Below are 20,771 nucleotides of genomic sequence, written 5' to 3'. Positions count from 1 at the left end.
AACATTCACAGTGGCTGTATATAAAAAAATTTGAGGGCTGAGAAATGCTTGATGTTGTTGATTAGCTTCACTCACAGCAGTCATCCCCTGTGAGTGAAGCAGGCCGGTTAATAACAACATGCATTATCCTTTCATCACCATCATCATCAGACCCGTAGTTTGTGAGCTCTGACCTATCAAAGTTGAAAAAAAGTGAGCTTTGATCATTTTCAAACAGAGCACACAGACTCAAGATTTTTTTTAAGAAACCTGATTAGTAACACCTGAAGCGGGTCATAAAATGTGCTTCCCTAGCCTCTTCCAGGCAGGGGGCCCCCCACATACCCCGAGGGCAACTCTTCTCTGCAATGCAAAACACCACCAGGAGCCTTAGACTGTGAATAAATTAAATGCAGTGCACTGCATGACACCGATAATGATAAATGAAATGGGACATGACCACCGTGTAATGCAGCATCAGTACGGAGAGGTGCAATGAAAATTCATTTAGAGCATCCAATTATACGACACCATCATTAAAATAAACAAATGAATAAATTAGGTCTGAAACTACAAATTATTTTCATTATTGTTCACTTCAGCTTATTTTTTTCTTAAAAACTGTCAGAAAACAGTGGAAGGTGTTTGTTATAGTTACGCACGTCCCGAGGAGGTGTGTTCAGATGGCTTGTTTTGTTTTACCAACAGCACAAAACCTTCAAGGACATTCAGTTCAATAACACATAGGACAAAGACGAGCTTAATAACATTTAAAAAAAATTAAAAGCTGGAATTTTTAATTTAAAGATGACTAAAAAGACTTATTGTTAGCTTTCAGAAGTGGATATTGTGATCAAGAAAAAATAATTCCAAAAACAATAAATGTAGAGCATGACAACAGAAAGGGAGATGTAGTGGTCTTGAACACACTTCTTTACCTTCTGTAAACCACAAAAAAAAGCACAAAACTTATATGACAGTTGAGTTCCTTTAACATTGGTGTGCTTTGATTCTTGGTTATATTTCTGCTGTTATTATATATCAGTGTTATTTTTATATGTGGGATATAACGTCTGCACCTGTGATTTCTTCTTTATTGTGGTTATATTTATCCATCAGTTGTCACAAACACAAATGAATTCCCAAAAGGTCAGTAAAGACTACTACTGCGACTGCTATGAGCTTTCATAGTGTGGGCTCAAGATTAAGTTCAGATTATTTAGTTCTAGACAAATGACTTCTTTCTATTTCTGTTTAAAGAGGCCAAAGCTGCAGAGTTATTAATGTTAGTAGATCAGTATGTGTAAAGACAGACTTAGAAAACAAACAAATATTACATCCTTCTTGAATTAATTGAATTAATTCATTAAACCATATTTGAAGGATGTTAATTAAACCCTTTTTTGTCTCCAAATTAAAATACAAATGCAAAACCTGCAAACAATACTTTGAAGATACTGTTTCAGGGTTAGGACCATGGACAGCACTCTATTCCATTCACTAGACTTTAAAGCACACAGTGTGAACTATAGTAAAACTACTGTTGCTACATGCAAGAAGCCAGTACACAAAATGAGTCAGAAAATCTTGACAAGCAGGAACTGTGCCAATTAAACTTCACAACCAAAACCAGCTGTGTTCTGAAGTAAATACTGAGATAACCTTTTAAAAAGGGTTTCTTATGTGTTGCTTGTTTTCTGCAGATGATTTACAGTCTGATTTTTCCATGTGAGATAAAGGTTGTATCCAAAAGCATTCACGCTTCTCTATTTTCTGATGATGACGATATAGTGAGCTCCCGAGGAAATTAATATTTTGGCCACCACTTCGGTCATTTTCTCATCATTCAGTTGCAATACAAAATAATAGATCATCCGCTAAATAAATAAATCAATAAGAAGCCACAACTAAGGAAAAGCAACGAGCAGAAGAGATATATTTGGGCCAAGAAACACTAGGACATTAGACCAGTGGAAATCTGTGCTTTGGTGTAATGAGTCCAAATTTGACTTCTTTGGTTCCACCTGTGGTGTCTTTGTTTGACGTAGAAAAAGTGAATGGATGGTCTCTACATGCATGGTTCCCACCGTGAAGCATGGAGAAGGTGTGATGGTGTGGAGGTGCTTTGTTGGGGATTTATTCAAAATTGAAGGCTCACTGATCCAGCATGGCTACCACACAGCATCCTGCAGCGACACACAATCCCAATCATTTTGCGTTTAGTTGGATCATCATTTATTTTTCAACAGGACAATGACCCCGAACAAACCTTCAGGCTGTGTAAGGGCTATTTGACCAAGAAGGAGAGGGATGGTGCTGCGCTAGATGGCCTGGCCTCCACAGTCTCCTGACCTAAACCCAGTCGAGATGGTTTGGAATGAGATGGACCACAGAGTGACGACAAAAGGACCAACAAGTGCTCAGCATCTCTGGGAACTCCTTCAAGACAGTTGGAAAACCATTTCAGGTGACGACCTCATGAAGCTCATCGAGAGAATGCCAAGAGTGTGCAAAGCAGTAATCAAAGCAAAGAGTGGAATTTTTTTAAGAATCTAAAATATAAACATGTTTTGAGTTATTTCACACTCTTTTGTTTATCACATAATTCCGTAAGTGTTCATTCATAATTGTGATGCCTTCAGTGAGACTCTACAATGTAAAATACTCATGAAAATCAAGAAAAACTTTTAATGAGAAGGTATGTACAAATCTTTGACTGTTAGTCTATATGCATATAAAATAATCAAAATTAAATGTATGAATGCTGAATTAATGTTTTAATGTTTATCTGTATCTGCTCCATGGGCTACAGCTTAACAGCATAATAGCTCTCTCTGTTATGGCACCTCTGACGAAGCAATCAAAAACAGCAACACCGAGCAGATCATCAGAATCAACCCCTGACCACAGCAGAATGTAGGCTCATAGCCCAAATACAATTTCTTTGCTGGCTTGAGAGCTCGGAGCTAACATCTGTCAAGGCAGCAGTTGAAAATGCATTGCATGATGAACAGCTTCAATTCAGCTCAATTGGGTTTTTTTTATATAGCGCCAACTCACAACAATAGTCACCTTAAGGTGCTTTATATTGCAAGGTAAAATCCTTCAGTTCTGATAGAAAACTCCAACAATCAAAGCCAATTCCATGTGAAAAAAAAAACACTTTTGGAGTATCAGGGTGAGGTAAGACCAGTTTTTCATTGCTCTACTACTGCACAGTAGCCAAAAATGCACATCAGCCTGTTATTAACGGAAAGTTGGTGATCCAGTGCAATTTATTTGTCTGTAAATAATGTGTAAGTGAATGTTTTTAGATATTTTTGCTTGGAGATATTTTCATAATAGTCGGTGCATAGCTGATGCTGTATGGTCTTTGCTTATTTTGTGAACGCTTATTATTAGATCATCACTGGCTCTCCCAGAAAATAATAGTGTCTGTGAGCATTAAAGTAAAGACAGCGTGCTTGCAGGCATTGTATTTTCGTTATGTGCTGAATTTGCCAATAATAATACAGTCCATGTATATGTGTGTAGCTTAGAACTTGTGTAGATTTCTTAGGTAGTTATTATTTTACGGGAAAATGTTGGATTTTTATTAGACATTTAATATTTTTTTCTAATAAGGGCATATACAGGGAGTGCAGAATTATTAGGCAAGTTGTATTTTTGAGGAATAATGTTATTATTGAACAACAACCATGTTCTCAATGAACCCAAAAAACTCATTAATATCAAAGCTGAATGTTTTTGGAAGTAGTGTTTAGTTTGTTTTTAGTTTTAGCTATTTTAGGGGGATATCTGTGTGTGCAGGTGACTATTACTCTGCATAATTATTAGGCAACTTAAGAAAAAACAAATATATACCCATTTCAATTATTTATTTTTACCAGTGAAACCAATATAACATCTCCACATTCACAAATATACATTTCTGACATTCAAAAACAAAACAAAAATAAATCAGCGACCAATATAGCCACCTTTCTTTGCAAGGACACTCAAAAGCCTGCCATCCATGGATTCTGTCAGTGTTTTGATCTGTTCACCATCAACATTGCGTGCAGCAGCAACCACAGCCTCCCAGACACTGTTCAGAGAGGTGTACTGTTTTCCCTCCTTGTAAATCTCACATTTGATGATGGACCACAGGTTCTCAACGGGGTTCAGATCAGGTGAACAAGGAGGCCATGTCATTAGTTTTTCTTCTTTTATACCCTTTCTTGCCAGCCACGCTGTGGAGTACTTGGACGCGTGTGATGGAGCATTGTCCTGCATGAAAATCATGTTTTTCTTGAAGGATGCAGACTTCTTCCTGTACCACTGCTTGAAGAAGGTGTCTTCCAGAAACTGGCAGTAGGACTGGGAGTTGAGCTTGACTCCATCCTCAACCCGAAAAGGCCCCACAAGCTCATCTTTGATGATACCAACCCAAACCAGTACTCCACCTCCACCTTGCTGGCGTCTGAGTCGGACTGGAGCTCTCTGCCCTTTACCAATCCAGCCACGGGCCCATCCATCTGGCCCATCAAGACTCACTCTCATTTCATCAGTCCATAAAACCTTAGAAAAATCAGTCTTGAGATATTTCTTGGCCCAGTCTTGACGTTTCAGCTTGTGTGTCTTGTTCAGTGGTGGTCGTCTTTCAGCCTTTCTTACCTTGGCCATGTCTCTGAGTATTGCACACCTTGTGCTTTTGGGCACTCCAGTGATGTTGCAGCTCTGAAATATGGCCAAACTGGTGGCAAGTGGCATCTTGGCAGCTGTACGCTTGACTTTTCTCAGTTCATGGGCAAAATACTTATTTGCCTAATAATTCTGCACTCCCTGTATAAAGACAAACATCTGCATAGAAAACACCATAAGGACAAAAGCCTCAGGCACGAAGCTCCTGGCAAACAGTTTTTGTGCTGATGTTAATCCAGAGGAATTCAAACATTAAGGTGTGGCTAGGGATGGGTATCGAAACCCGGTTCTTGTTGAGAACCGGTTCCCACTGTTTCAATTCCTTGGAATTGTTTGCCATTTTTGCAAATGATTCCCTTATTGATTCCAGTCGCCCCGAATGACGTCACCACGTTGCGGAGCGTCATTTACCTGGCAGGAAACACGGCGCCTAAGCGGCTCAAACGCTCAAAAGTTTGGTTATACTTTACGAGAACGGATGACAACAGGGCAACTTGCAATACTTGCAAAGTAGATATTTCATTTAAGGGAGGAAACACTACGAATATGCAAAAGTATTTGCTCACAAAACACGTGATGACCTCGTGTTTTTAATTCCGCTCCGGACTCATGAATCTCAACCCAGCAGCAGCGGTAACGTTTGCACGTCCTCTCCCATTAATGCGGCAGGTAAATAATCATTCACATTATGAAGCATGTTCTCATAGCTGACAATGTTATACAGTGCTTAGGCATTGACCATCTGTTGTACACCACTTTTTTGAGGCATGTCAAGGTTTTTTAACTACAAAACATTAAGTTCCATTTTGACTTAAACAACATTAGATCCTTTAATAGGCATGCCTCCATATAGACAGCAGAAAAGGGAAGAAATCTTTCTATTGTGTATGAACACTTATTATAAAATGAAAATTATAGTTTCTGTTGGGGGTTTTAAAAAGGGTTAAAATGGTTCACAAAGTCTAAATTTCGGTTTGAATCTGAGGTTTGTGCACATGATGTAAAATCAAGGTGAAATACAGCGGCAGTACTTTCACTCACGGAGCTCACACAGCTGAACACACGATTGTATTGTTGCTGTTATCCAAAAGCCTCCTCGTAAAATAAACCTGAGCTGCCCAATAAACCTGTGGACTGTTTTTTTTAACTAGCTTATACCATCCCCATGAAAGACCAGTGAAAGAATTTAATCAGTTTGTGGAAAAACTCTAACATTTCTATTTAACACACCTTCTCACGCCTATTCTTTTTCCATTTCCAAGGAATATATTACCCCCCCCCCTTTCTCATTACATCTGTCTTGTAACATATACTAAATGTTTTGCGAACTTGCCACTTTTTTAAAATTCACATGCAATCATGGATATAGATGTTAGTGATGATAGATGTATTAGGGATTGCGAGGGTGTTCAACTGACTGGGAAGGAATTTAAAAAATAAATAAATAAAAAGAACTAAGAGTGAACTGCACACGATTTACATTACGGAACAGTTACTTAAACCACAACCCTTTATTAGAATATAGGGCCAGTGACTAATTTGTGAGGATAACATGTTTTTGTAGCAGGTTCTGGCTCAACCTTACTTCTAGTACAGACACACACACTTAGCCTTTGATACAATTGTTTTCATTTGCTTTAATCATGAGATTAATTCTTTGATATGAATCAAATCCTGCCTCAAGATAATACATAATACGGTTACGGTAAAAATCATTAAAACTCACCAGTGAAGAATAGTTTAAACTTTCATTTTTATAGAATCCAATTATGCCCAATAGCTTTGGTTCAGATAACAAATGCATCATCTAAATTTTGTATTCAGAAAAAGCAAAGGCGCACAAACACACAGGGGAATTTGGTTTGCAGTGACCTCCTTCAACATAGTCCAGAATCACTGCAAAATATTATGCAAACACATGCATCATTAAATGCAAGGGGGTCAAAATTTTAACATCAAAACATTTAACATTTACATACTGTGGGTTTCGCTATTTCAGTCACAACTGTGAGAGGTGGAGGGAGCAGGTGGATGTGTAGGGACACAACATGTAAGTCTTGGAAATTAAACAGTTTCTAGGATTAAACGTGACAGCCACACAGTGCTCTCTGCTCATTATTAAGTACAATAATTGCTTTGAATTTTTCTGACTGGTTACTGCGAGCAATGCTCTGTGTCCTTGATGATAAAATTGCTGACGTTTTAGTTACTGTAAGTTCTTCTTAGGTTGCTTGTGTTTTTCTGCTGCTGCTGCTGCTGCTGCTGCTGATCAGCAACTTTATTAACAACCAATTTTAACAAATTTCATCATCTGTCACACGATCGTGTGCCAGGTAAGTTATCTGGACACTTCATTTCACTCTCTGTATGTGTGTCACACTCTTCTTTTCATGTTATCTGGACAAACGCAATAAATACAGCAGTTCTTTTGCTTGTTGGTTAACATCAGACAAACAGTGGGAGCTTCCTGTGTGACGTTTGGATGTTTTTCCCAATGTCTGTGTGGGTTCTTCCTCCCACACGCTAAAGACAAACATGCTAGGTTAACTGATGATTCTAAATCTGCTCTATGCGTAAATGTTTGTTTGTTTCTCTGTATTAGTCCCGTAACAAACTGGAAACCTTTGCAGGGTTTTCCCCGCCTCTTAAGTAGATGAACATGGATGGATGGGCTCATCTTAGCCATTACGTGAATGTTTTCTAGTACGCTTATGTCGAACAAAACCAGAAACCTGGTTGACTCAACTCTATTTTAGTCATGCCAGAATGTATCTCAACTATAGTCTTAAATTATTACCAGATAGATTACATTGACATTTCACATGTTCAGGGCGCCAAAAGGCTGAATCCTACTGACTGGTGATGGCCTAACTTTTTCTCTAGTGTCATTATAAAGTAAAAAATTATACTGTGTTAACTTTAATAATGAGATCTTTCATGATTTTTTTAATCTTTATCTAACAGAGCTGGTATTTACAAGGATAAAACACAGATTAAACCATCAAGTGGATTTTGCAGGGTTTCCATCATAGTGCTAAAATGTCATATTAACTAATTTAGCTGTTGTAGTTTTTAAAACTTTTAAAACTTAAAAAAAAAAAGTTTTTAAAAGAAATTTTAAAAACAGGCAAATGTTTTAATTTACAATTGTTTCATCTGTTTAGCTGATATCCATCCATTTATGGTGGGCTAGATAGTTCTTTACCATATGTGAACAATAAGCATGATTTGGTGCTCTCTTGTCAGTACAGGTTGTAAAGTGAGAAATAAACTCCCAGTTGTCTTCCTCTGTTGGCCAACAAAGCTCTGCGTTTCCATCTGTGCTTTACAATTACCATTATGGCGGATTGATAGCAAAACAATTGAGTGTAAAATTAAATTTACGAGGCTAAAACACATTTAAAATCATATCCTCTAGTGTCTACTTCAAAAACACCAACCTTTTATTTTATTTTTCAGATCAGAGTTAGAATGTTTGTGTTTGTATTTTAACAACATGATGAACTATCAGGACCAAGAGAGGACAAAGAAAGAACCCATTCAATTTAGGTATGAATCCACTTCTTTGAAAATCCAAACAAGGGAAAAGACCTAGTGACTCTCTAGTGAATTCATTAGGTGGTTAAATGAGAAGCCAAACACTCAAATCACCAGTATCTTACAAAGCCAGAGTCTGGGTACAAACGAGCCAAAATAAATCCAGAAACCAATCAGAGATTAAACTAAAGAGTTAATAAAAAATGTGAACAGAAAGTAGTTTGTTTTTTGAGGTTTAGTGGTACAACAAAACCCTCATAAACACATAGACAGTGGGGGTTGTGGGGAGGTGAAAATAAAAAAAAAATGCAATTTGCTGTAATAAAGGAGTGGAGGAGCACAGAAGGGAAATGGCACATTATCACTGATACACAGCTCGGCAGCTCTCAGCTGTCAGAGTTGTCAACACATCACTATTACCCTGCATTATTCATTAGTAATTTGCCACTCTTGCGGCACACACGCAGACAGAGACGAATACAGGCACACATACACCACGTCCCAGTTGAGAGCTGGATGTCCTGGAGCAAAAAGGCAGTCAGGAATAAATAAAGGGGGTGGGATCCACTGACCCGGTGGCTAACGTTTCAAAGCAGATGTTTGGCAGTGAAGACGTGCCGAGAACGACTGAATTCAGGGTCTACAACCAGTAATGTGTTTACCTGTGACAATTATAATGGGACAAGAGAGTAGAAAAGATGCTGTTATTGTGTGGCCAATTTAAGAGAGATAAGACACGGTGTGAAGCTGCTTTGGCAGGCGACAAATAACATCCAGAGCCGGAGGACAGAGAGAATGCAATTTGCTTGTTTTGTTAAGGCAGAAAAATTCCGTCTTTTACTCAAAGACGGCAAACAAAATGTGTCTGGCTCGACACTGCTTGGCTTTTTAAGCAGTCTTTATAGCCACTGAGACAGCTTTCTTGAAAAATAAAACAATAAATTGGGTTTGGGCATGAACCATGGGGATTAAAAAAAGAAATAAAAAATGTGCATAAAAAGCTCAGATAAATCCCTCTTTTTGTTGCTCTCCAACACAGACCTGAGACAAGTGAGGCGGGAGCGATTGGGACTGACATGCTAGGATACTGCCATGCTACTGGCACTGCGAAATGAAGGGTGTTTGAGAAATGAAGTCAGATGCTCTGAGCGGGGTCTAAGTAAATAATCCCCTAAGTCGGACTGATCTGGAGCTTGTTGTGCTTTACCTGCCGAGCGCCAGGGGCTAAGGAGCGGTGGAGAACTGCCCAGGATCAGTGAGAGACTCCTCTACCTACGACTCTGTTCAATAACTCACACTTGACATTCACAGCAAGAGAGCTGTCCACGTGTGCAAGAAACTCTGCACTGACGACTGATTCAGTCGAGCCATGCTATCTAATGCCTCTGCAAGCTGCACAAATATGACATGACACCTGTCAGAAGTGCTTAGTGGAATAAAACTCAGCTCTATTGTAAAAACTTGATCCTTACTCAGAGAGGAAATCCTTTTGACTCTGAAAACTGTTTTACAGTTGGCAAAAATAAATGATGTAATATCAGGCAAATGCACATATTCACATAATCGCCTGGCTGGGTGTCACTCTTTGACTGCATGTTTAAAAGAATACCTGCTCTCATTATGCACGACCCACTGCTGATATAACTGCCTTTGGCAGCTCATAAATCATGACTCAAGATACAAAGAAATGTAATGGAATTAATTAAGGTCATTTACCTTCTTACTCAGTTAGATTATTGCATTGATTCAACTCTTGTGCCTAAATGTATAGCTGTATCCTGCAGGTTAGTTTAGGGTAGTTAGCTTAGGCCAGAGGTTTCCAGGGATGTCTTCAACTGGTTGTTGGGGTGTTTTCCGTGACCAGGTGGCAAGTAGCTGCTTGAGCTTGCTGGCTGATACCAGGTGAAAGTTGCTGCACCACAAACTTCCTTGATATTGCTTTGCTAACTAGAAGATACCGGCTGCAAACACTCACCATTTGCTCTCCAAGTTACAGTGAAACTTGGAAAAATTATGATGCAAACCAGAAATTGAGAACTTTTGTCCTCAAACTAAAGGTATGTCTTACCACAACAGCAATGATCAATTAATGGTGAATGGTCTCCACCATTAAAGTAATGATTTTTGTTGCCATCTGCATGGTTTCACTATCATTTAGCAAGCAGTTTGCAAGTGTTTGCAGGAAGTCATCGCCTTTAATGTGAACTGCTAGTGACTGCAACAAAAACCCTTTCACTAGCAACTGACGGTTACCAGGGGCCATTTAAAAGTAGAATGGGAGGCAGAGCCTTCAGTTTTCAGGCCCCTCTTCTGTGGAACCAGCTTCCTGTTTGGATTCGGGAGACAGACACTATCTCTACTTTTAAGATTAGGCTTAAAACGTTCCTTTTTGCTAAAGCATATAGTTAGGGCTGGACCAGGTGAGCCTGAATCCTCCCTGAACTGTGGTTTTATTTTTGCCCTTTTGTTTCTTTTAGTAGCACAACCATACGTCCTCACTTTGGGTCTGCATCATCTGAAGAAAATAAAGAATGTCATGATGATGGTGTCAAAAGAATGGTAATGGACAGGTGAAAGGATATCATACACCTGAAAACTAGTTTAAACTATTGGTTGGTGGATAGAAATAAAATTATTATTTCAGTTAGTATCAGATGTGATTTAAAACCTAGTCTCTGTAGATGACACCTTGTAAGATGAAAATATCTAAGATTAAAAAAAAAGTCTAATCACTCTTTTCTAGTTTTGTAATTAATGTTAGGTCTTTTTATTATGACTAAGTGCACCATGTGGATATCCAAGGACATTTCAAGAAGTTATGTAAGAAGTTAAAAATATGTTATCAATTTGAAAAAACATGGAATTTTCATGAACATAAAGTGTACTAACCATAAAGTGCAATTTAAAAATAGTTTCACAAACTCTATTTTAGTAGGTTCACTTTCTCTGTCACACCAACACTCCCCATGTCCTCTTTCTTTCGAGATTCAGCAGGAACAACACCCCGAGGCAGGACTCTCAGGCAGAATAGGTAAACATAAAAATCACTTTTTATTTAGGTTGGAAGTCCATGAGCTGCAAAAATCCACAAAGAAAGCAACTAGAATCCAAAAAAATCCAAGACATGAACTGGGAAACACAGGGAGGATAAAGAGAATCCAAAAACAGGCTGGCAATACACAAAGAGGGATAACAGGGTGGATTAACACACACTTTGACAAAGGACAAAAAGAACCTGAGACCAGGTATACACACAGAGATACAAGGACGGCAAATCAAGGAGCTGAGGAACAAAACACAGCTGTAACTAATCATGACAAGACGAGGAAGTAATTTAAATATAGGGCACAAGAGACAAATGACTATCAAAATAAAACAGGAAGTAACTACATGGGAGAATCATGACAAAGATGAAGGATTAATAACTACATACAGTACAAAAAGAGGTCAGGCTATACTAAACTGATGCACAAAGTAGATAATATAAATCAATAAGGAAATATCTTTCACTTCTCCTCCTGCCTGACAACTACATATTCAACATCCTTTGAACAATACATCATCTCTCCCTCTGCAAATGTCCAAACCATCTCAACCTCACCGTGTTAAGAACATAACAAAAGGCTAAATCATCACCTGACCACATTCCCTTGTTTCAAGACTACAGTTCCACAAATTCAAATGTTTGTCATGGACAATCTGCTCAAATGTGATTGATTAACAGAACCTGGATTACGAATGGACTACAAACAGAAACCAGAAAGCTCTTGGCCTTTGCACAAAGATTTTTAAGATCTGTGTACAGACAGCCAAAGGAAAGTTTAATACTGGACACTGGAGGTGGTCAGTAAAAGGTGAAGCTCAATAATGCTGCAGTTCAAAGTTCTTCACTGAATTAAGCCTTAATCTTCCATCATACGCGGCTTTTCTGTAGTGTTTTTAATTCTACGTGTATGGACCAAATAACTTGGGTATTATTCATTGTTTATTTCTTATTCTGCCAGGTTTGCATTTGTTTGATTGAATCATGTTGACACATGAGTTACCCAAGAGATTTAAAAAGTCCAGAATACCTAAGACATGTGGACTTCATATAGCCAGGTCTGTATTTCATATTAAAGTTAACTTGCAACACTGAAGTCAATGTGTCTGCAAAATCAGATTAGTTATTACAAATAAACACAACACTTTGTAGGCAGTTGACTCACAATCATGTGGATTCCCATAAATGTGCCAATTCTTTTACTTAGTTCTGTAAAGTCAATTAAATTGTTGTTAAAATTGTGCTCCTCCTTTTAGCTTTTAGTCTGGCTGTGACTACCTATGATAACTCTGATTGTACTTACCTTATGCAACTCTTCCCATAGCACAAACATTATTTATTTATTTAGCTAGTTATCCATCCGACTAGGGAGTCTTTTATCTTTTTAAAAAAAATCTTTTTTACATGAGACCTGACAGCACACTCCATCAAAATCAATTCATATCCACATAATGCTTTTTGATTACGCTTCTAGTTAAATGATGTTTGAAATGCAATCTGTCCTTAAACAGCTGATGAGTCTATGTATCCCTGATTTCTTAAAAAAAAAAACATAATTATATTTATAAAAGAAAAAAAACTCAGTGTGACCAAATTTAGAATTGTTTTAACCTTGATATTTAGAGTTGTTTTTATTTGCTAATCAGCAAAATGATACCAGCTCGTTCCTTCTGCATCACAATCAGCATCTTTCTGATACCTGTTATTATGTGGAGCATTGCAGTGATTTTTTCTCTAGTAGTGTCTGGTTTTTCTGCGTCCAAACCTGCTGTATACCTAACGTTATATCAGTATTTAGGAGTTAAAGATGGGGATTAGTAAAGTAGGGGAGACCGGGGATAGTTGTAACGTGGGTCAGTTGTAACACTTCCAATTTCTCCAATCAGGGCTAAGTTTCAAATGATGTGACTCATCCTGTGCATGCCCAACTCAGTTCTGCTATCACATGTGAAAAATCAGCACATTTTGTCAAAAACAGACAATTTAACACCAAAAAAAGTAATTTGTATGCCAAAAAGTAAGTTTTTCTACTTTATTTCAATTTCTAATAGCATTATCTGCTTTGCAGTTAAAGTCATCAAACTTAAATTATGTTATTTGTATGTCTATGGGGATATATTCTGTGTAGGTCTTTAGTGCTAATGTTTTAGCCGTTGGCTGTAATGTTAGCTAGTTCATGGCTATAGGAGTCTGGGTCAGTTGTAACAGCAACAGTCTGGGTTAGTTGTAACAATAATGCAGATGTTACAACTTACCACACTATTACTTTAACTTATATTAAACAAGTTGGGGCAACGACATCAGCAGAGAGAGGTTCACTGGTCGCATTTGTATATGCGGTTAATGCCATTGGCAACACAATTCCTCCACTGTTTGTGTTCCCACACATACATTATGCAGACCTCTGTGTCAGAGATGGACCAGTAGGAAGTATTGGTGGAAATAAATCAGGATGAGTGCAAGAAACAGATTTCCTCATCTTTCTGAAGCACTTTGCAAACCACACCAAGGTAAGCCATGATAAAAAGTAATGGAATTGCGATGCTGGTGAACAACTACATTTTTCAGCTTCATTGTTATGTTCAAAATTGGTGCAAGAGTTGTAGGTTCTAATGCCCACTGAGCCAATGAGGCCAAACTCAAGGAAGACCAACCAAAATTAATGAAATATTCAGTTGCAGAAAATTCCATAATTTGTCTTTTTTGGGGGGTTGGAATATGTTCAAAAGCTAGATTTCTGCATTCTGTCACACACACACACAGCTACATAAATGGCTCTAAGTGCATTCATGTGTTGAATAAACAAAGATTACATGTTAATATTTTGTTAGTACCCTTATTTCATTGTGTTACATTTTACCCCAGGATATGTTACAACTAACCCAGACTATGGGGTTAATTGTAACATTTCACTCTTTGTGTTTGAGACCATACCATGCAATGGGTAATTGTGCTGCAGAGAAAATAGCTGTACTATTTAATAGCAGAGACATGTAAATACTTTGCATTACATTTTGAATCCACTACCTTAAAAGAGCTCCAATTTACAGACAGAAATGTCAAAAGTGTTACAACTATCCCCGGTCTCCCCTACTTCCTATTCTTTCAGCCAGGTCGGTTTGAGGTTTACGTGGATAGACCTACACCCTCCCACACATCCATCCTCTATCAATTTACTTCAGACACAATCTGGTGAGAGCATTTTAGAAAAGATGGTGGGCATCAAGTCAACCGTCTATTTCTCTCAATCTCTTTTTCTCTCTTCTGTTTTGGCTCAAAGAAATTGCCACTCGAACAGAGCTTCAAATATACAGTATTGTCTGGGGTTTGCACAAGTACCATCCAACATAAAGCTGTTACATGAAAGACTTTCTCACTCGCTCTGCAGCCTTAAAAATCGATCTGAACATGAACAGCAGACGGCATTGCTTCTGTCCCTCTATTTCTTCATCCGCATGTAATTTTCTTCTCCCTGCAGGGTGCAGCTTGATGCAAATGAGAGTTTGTTATTAATTGATTACTTCATACAGCAAGAGACCGTGACACAAGTCTCTGCGGTTGCCCGTGGGCGAGTTCCGTGTAGAGGAACGGCACACCATGTCTTCATGTGTCTCTGAAGTAGCTGAGGAGCCCCTGGGACAAAACAGTGACAAAATCCTGAGCTGAGCCGCGAGGTGAAAGCAGGGCATTTTGGCAACATTTTTCTTTTATACAGACCGCAGAGCACAGCAATTTAACGATAGGAATGAACAATGCAGCTGTGTGGGCTTGCTGAGGCGTTTCTTAATTCTGCCAGGAGGCAATGTGAAGCATCGGGGATGACCTCCAACAGCCCACATTATGAAAAAGACAATTTGCTTTCCATAATTCCAGTTTTGTTTACTTTTCTGTGTGACTCTATTAATAACCAGGGAGATGATTTGGGCCCTCAGAGAGCAGACGCCTGTTGATGCAGAGAAGCTCCATCTCTTGTTCGGATGATGTCAGGACAAAAAAGGCTTTTATGTTTTTCCCTTTTTCTCCAACGACTCTCTGAAATGGGTTTTTTGCTTTTATCCATACCAGCTAGCGTGGCTGAAATATCCAACAAGTCCTCAAGCTAAATGACCATGTTGGTTGTTTGCATCTGCAGTCTAAAATGACCCATGTAAGCTTTCCTAAAACAACATATAGGAGCGTTTCCAATTTCAAAGAAAGAAAAAGTCCAACTTTAGTTAGCATTAGCAAATAGTGATGTGGGTTAAAATCGACCCTTTTAAACCTTTTATCAGAAGTCTGAACTCTGTTTTATATGTTTTAAGGCAACAACATAATAAACTTGTATTGTTCAGAGGTTTTAATATCTCAGTAAATACTGGCTGGACTGAAAATTTGATAAGATATTCCTTTTACCCTTAGCATGAATTTTTAAAGCCATGTTTACCTTTTTAAGTAAAGTAAACCTATATGGCTATGAAAATAACTCAATAGTATTGTCACCTTTAGGAAGCCAGCACCTTGTGAACCTGTGGAGTGGAGGTTCCTTCCATCTTTTTTTTTTAATATCATTGAAATTGTTTGTTTCTGAACCACAATCAAAATGCTTTGCTGCTTGAACTTAAGTCCCTTAGGCCTATTTGTCCTTTTAGAAGCACTTCCATGGATCTTGTCAGGTATCTAGTTAGATTTAACGTGTTATCAAGAACCAGAATATTAATTACTTGCATAAAAGTCTGTTATGTGTGGCAAAAATAACCAGGACCTCACCATCAGTGTAGAATTGACATGTTTTTAGCTCAATTTGAACATCCCACCTCCTGATTTTTCATGCATAAAATCACAGTGCCCATTTTTGAGGTAGTTTAGCTACGCTTCTTGGGAGCTATATTTTTATCCTTTTACATACACATGGTTTGCTTCAAACAAAAATGCCGGTCAGTCTTACACTGGTGAAATAAAAGCAAATATAGCCTCAAAAGGAACTGATAATACTGCTGTGGTCTTCTTAAAAACAGTAATTTTTCCAAGATTTCAAGCCACAAGTAATGTACGGTACTGCATGAAGTGGCAATTACTGATTAATGGAATTGTTAATCATTGATACTTTTTATTTTTAACATTCATGTAGGCATATAAAGGTTCACTTTCTCTCCTGGTCACAGGAATGTTCCAGTGTCATATTGTGCTACCTAATTAGGGTTGCCAACCGTCCCTTAAAAAACGGAATCGTCCCGTATTTAGAAACAAAAGTACACGTCCCGTATTGAGCTAATAAGGGACGCACTTTGTCCCGTAATACAGTGAGAATCAAAAGTAGTCTATAAATGTTAATGGAATTAACGCTTTGTTTGAAAACATAATTCCCAGCCCCTCTCCTGCTTTGTGACCAATGAGCTGACAGCACACTTATGACAATTCGAGTATGACAATTCAGATTATCTCATTGGTCGAGGAAAGGTCGCTTGCGGAGAAAATACCGGAAGACAACAGATGACCACAACAACAAGCATGGCCAACAGGGAAACAAACGCCGACACTGCGGTGCACGTCTCGGATGACAGTACACCTAAAGCTGGGCAGACACTGCGATTTTTTTCAGTCACGTTATTCAGCTCTTGCTCAAACTGCACGATTGACTCGCAGGGATTAGAAGTTTGCAGGTCACGATGCAGGGTCTCACACTATACGGCCCGATGCTCTGATGCGACCTGAGTGCTCACACTGTGCCAACATAACATGAAGGTTATAACAGAAAATCTGTCGCTCGCTCTCTCTGTCTTTCACTCACACAGACACACCACCATCAACTTTGCTAAATTGCTAATGAAAAACATGATCAGGCAGCTGTGATTGAGCAGCAGTGTAAATCCAACTATTTTCACGGTTGTTGTGGTCGTGATAATTTTGTGATGCCACATCGAAAAGGCTCGGATGAGCTTTCCAAAGTTCTACAAGTGCCTCCATCACTTGTGTCCAGATCACACGCTGCACAGCCGTGCTGCGCCGTCTTTTTCACCGATGTTTACGTGTTTGCGCATGAGCAGTGTGAGCGGCTGTGGTGACACCCTCACGAGCGATTGATGATCGGGAGCTGGTCGTGAGGTGTTAATCGCTTCTCGTTACCCCACGTATACTACACGATGCACGATGAAGGCCAAAATCGGGCTGATCACCAAATCGGTCGCACGACTCAAAAATCGGCTCAAAATGGGCCAAAAATCGCACAGTGTAAGCCCAGCGTTAGAGCAGCAATGTTTGTTCCCCTCAGAGAAAGAAAAGAAAAAAGGCTGCAAAAGTACAGGGAGGACTGGGAAAAGGAAAACACCTGGCTGGGAAAGTGCACGATAACACCTATAAAGCGCACTGCACTGTGTGCCGGCGCACTTTTTCCATAGGCATGCTTCTAGTGGTGGGCACAAGAAGAACATGAGGGGCGTGAAAGCTCGGGGAACCCTTAACCAATTTTTTGTCCACCAGGCCACGGCAGAAGCAGATATGGTATGTAAACACTGGTTTGTTGTTTAAACCCTCTGGTTAAGGTTAATATGGGCATGTGCGGTGAATATCAGCGCTATGTGGCCAGAAGTGTAATAATATAATTTATTTTGTGTAATAAACAACTGCAAGGATGGATGATTACAACAAATAGATGAATAATACATAAAAGTAATACATAGATGAATAATGATGATGAGTTAAGGTGCGTAATCATGGGAACAAGCGGGTTTACAAACAGGAGCAGCTGATTAGCATTAGAAAAGCTGAAATAATACCTCAACTGAAGCCAATTGTACTAAATGCACTATATGTGCACTGTTACAAGAATATTTTTCGTTCTATTGCTTTCTATTAATTTATATAATTTTAAGTTAAGCAGGACAGAGTTCTTTTAAAGAAAGATTTACTTATATTCTCAAAAGTTAAGCATGACAGGCTTCTGTTTAAGAAAGAGACCTGTTTTACTGTGTTAATGTTGTCATTTTGAGCTAAAAATAAATGGCTAAATGATCATTTGTTTCCCATATGGTCATATCACAAAGAATATGCATCTGCTTAAATCAAATTCAAGTCAAATGGTTAAAAAATAATTTCACACGCACACAAAAAGAGCTACCACACTGGGAAGGGTGAAGACAACTGGGTTGCCCGGCCCTGGCCACGAGGTGTCCCTTATTTATTTTTCAGGGAGTTGGCAACCCTATACCTAATGCAAGAACCGGCTTTGAACAATAATAAAATTAGTGGTAGGAAACTTGCATCAGGGTCTCTAATTTAAAACAGACACATCACGAGTCCTTGACTGGCTTCAGTAAATCCAGAACGTGCCAGAATATTCTGGTTTGTTGGAAGAGAAAACTCACATTGTCTCATGAACATTTCAGTTTTTGGCAGTTTTCGATATTGAACAACCTTCATTTTTACAACAATAACATTCTGATGCGAGAATGACAAATATCTTTGGCTGTAAGACTATAATCAAACCCACTGGGGCCGATGCCTCAGACACTCAGCTATTGCTTCTTAAATTAGTAGAAAAGTTCTAAGCTTTATTCGATCACAAAACCTTTAAAATAATAAACGTGCATCAGTAAGACAATGTGCCACTGGAACATGAGAGTGCCAGTTGCTGAAAACGGGCCTACGCTTACTTTGTTAGGTACACCAGTTAAACTGCTCATTGATGCAAATGCCTAATCAGCCAATCAGGTGGATGCAGCTCAGTGCATTTAGGCATCGTCAAGATGAGCTCGAGTTCAAATTTAGCACCATAATGGGGAAGAAAGGCAATTTAAGTGACATTGAAAAGGGAACAAATGCATCTAAGCAGAACTTCTGAAAACCTTTTATCTGCAACTAAACAATTCATACTTATTTCTGTGATATATGCATTAGTAAAACATGGTATCTTTAATTAAGACGGTCATATTGAGATTTTACTGTGATATAGTTTACAGGGCGTGTTGTACATCCACAGCACACTGTTAAAAAAAACATCCTAAAACAACGGTAATATTCCGGCAGCTGGGGCGCCAAAATACGACCGTGAAATAACAGAAAATAACTCCCCATAAAAATACGGTTATTTCCAGTAATGAAAATACAATTAGTTGCGCTAATTTGATATGGGATCTCGCCTTTTTCGCCGCTAAACATTAAATCAGGAACACGTTAATGTGATTAAACAATGAAATCATCTATAAATAGGGGGAAAAAAAACATCTTAAAAAAACGGTAATATTCCGGCAGCTGGGGCGCCAAAATACGACCGTAAAATAACAGAAAATAACTGTCCCATAAAAATACAGTTATTTTCAGTAATGAAAATAGAGTTTGTTGACATGGGATTCTGCCTTTTCCAAGTGCTTTTAGACATTAAATTAGGAACATTTTTACGTGATCAAACAATGAAATTACCTATAAACAAGGTCACTGAATGTGGAAATATGAATCATAATACGTAAATGTACAGAAATATACAGTTAACAGTTGGTTTAAATAATAATTGATTGCATGCCCTGGGACAGACTGAAAGAGGCGAGGCTGCCATATCGCACCATCGGCCCCTTTGGCTATCACTAGTAGGCGGTAGGTGAAGAGTCTTGACCACGGACACAACGACAGAGAGCGTCCGAGCCGGGGCGCGAACCGGCAATCTTCTGATCACAAGGCGAACTGCCAACTCTTGAGCCACGAACGCCCTAACTAGCAATGATGATAATAATACTTATGTGATGTAACACAAGCTTATAGGGATCATGTTATATACTTTTCCATAGCATTACATTTGAATTCAACAGTTCAATCTTTTAAATAACGGACAGATATTTGTGAAATCCTGATACATTTGTGAATGTATTTTAACAATCTAAATATGCATATGTACAGACAGATACATTTAATAATCATGACAATTATGTTGTATTGCATTACAGTGATTTAACGTTAATTTACATTCAAAATGTGAAGTCAAAGTCTATTTACGTAACTTTAATGATATTCTAGAAGAACAGAACATTACTGTAAAATGCACAGTTAATTACCTTCATATTAGGGTTTTTTCCTACAGTCGCAGCGTTACCCGCGACCTTGTTGTTGTTAGTTCACATTCATTGGTCGATGCTTAGCGTCATGTTATTTATATTAATTGCAATTCCTACCTCTACATTTCTTTTTCAAAATATATAATTAGCACAGCATATCCATGCAATGTTTTACATTGTGGCATGCAGAGAAATCTTAACAAAGAAGCTCACAGAGAGAGATTGAGCTTGTTATTTAACCCCAAGCTGGTAGGGGGAGCTCTTTATTAAAACACTTGCCGGTGCTACAATGTGCCTCAAGGTTCAACAACAGCACAACAGAAGTCACTCATGGTACAGCACTCTCTCTACAAAACAACAACTGTCAGTGACGCTGCACCACGTCGTAAACACAACATTCAAGATAACAGTTAAAAGTAACGTAACCATAAACAATAAAACAAGAACATCTAAACACATGTCCCAAGGCATGATGGGAGACATTCCTGGATGTATTTTTACAATCTAAA

The 20,771-nt window shown here is 38.5% G+C and overlaps 1 protein-coding gene across 1 annotated transcript in view; it reads right to left on the bottom strand.

Annotated features, from left to right (window-relative positions):
• Window positions 1-20,771, bottom strand: part of st6galnac3 (ST6 (alpha-N-acetyl-neuraminyl-2,3-beta-galactosyl-1,3)-N-acetylgalactosaminide alpha-2,6-sialyltransferase 3) — a 115,840-nt gene that overhangs the window by 11,053 nt on the left and 84,016 nt on the right. The gene's annotated exons all lie outside the window — the stretch shown is intronic.

The sequence above is a fragment of the Mchenga conophoros genome, linkage group LG18 (assembly GCF_057382185.1).
Source record: "Mchenga conophoros isolate Kocher_MC1m ecotype Shallow Benthic linkage group LG18, M_conophoros_male_GT1.1, whole genome shotgun sequence".
NCBI lineage: Eukaryota > Metazoa > Chordata > Actinopteri > Cichliformes > Cichlidae > Mchenga > Mchenga conophoros.
The sequence above is the reverse complement of the archived record's forward strand: the minus strand, read 5'-3'. Positions and strand labels throughout refer to the sequence as shown.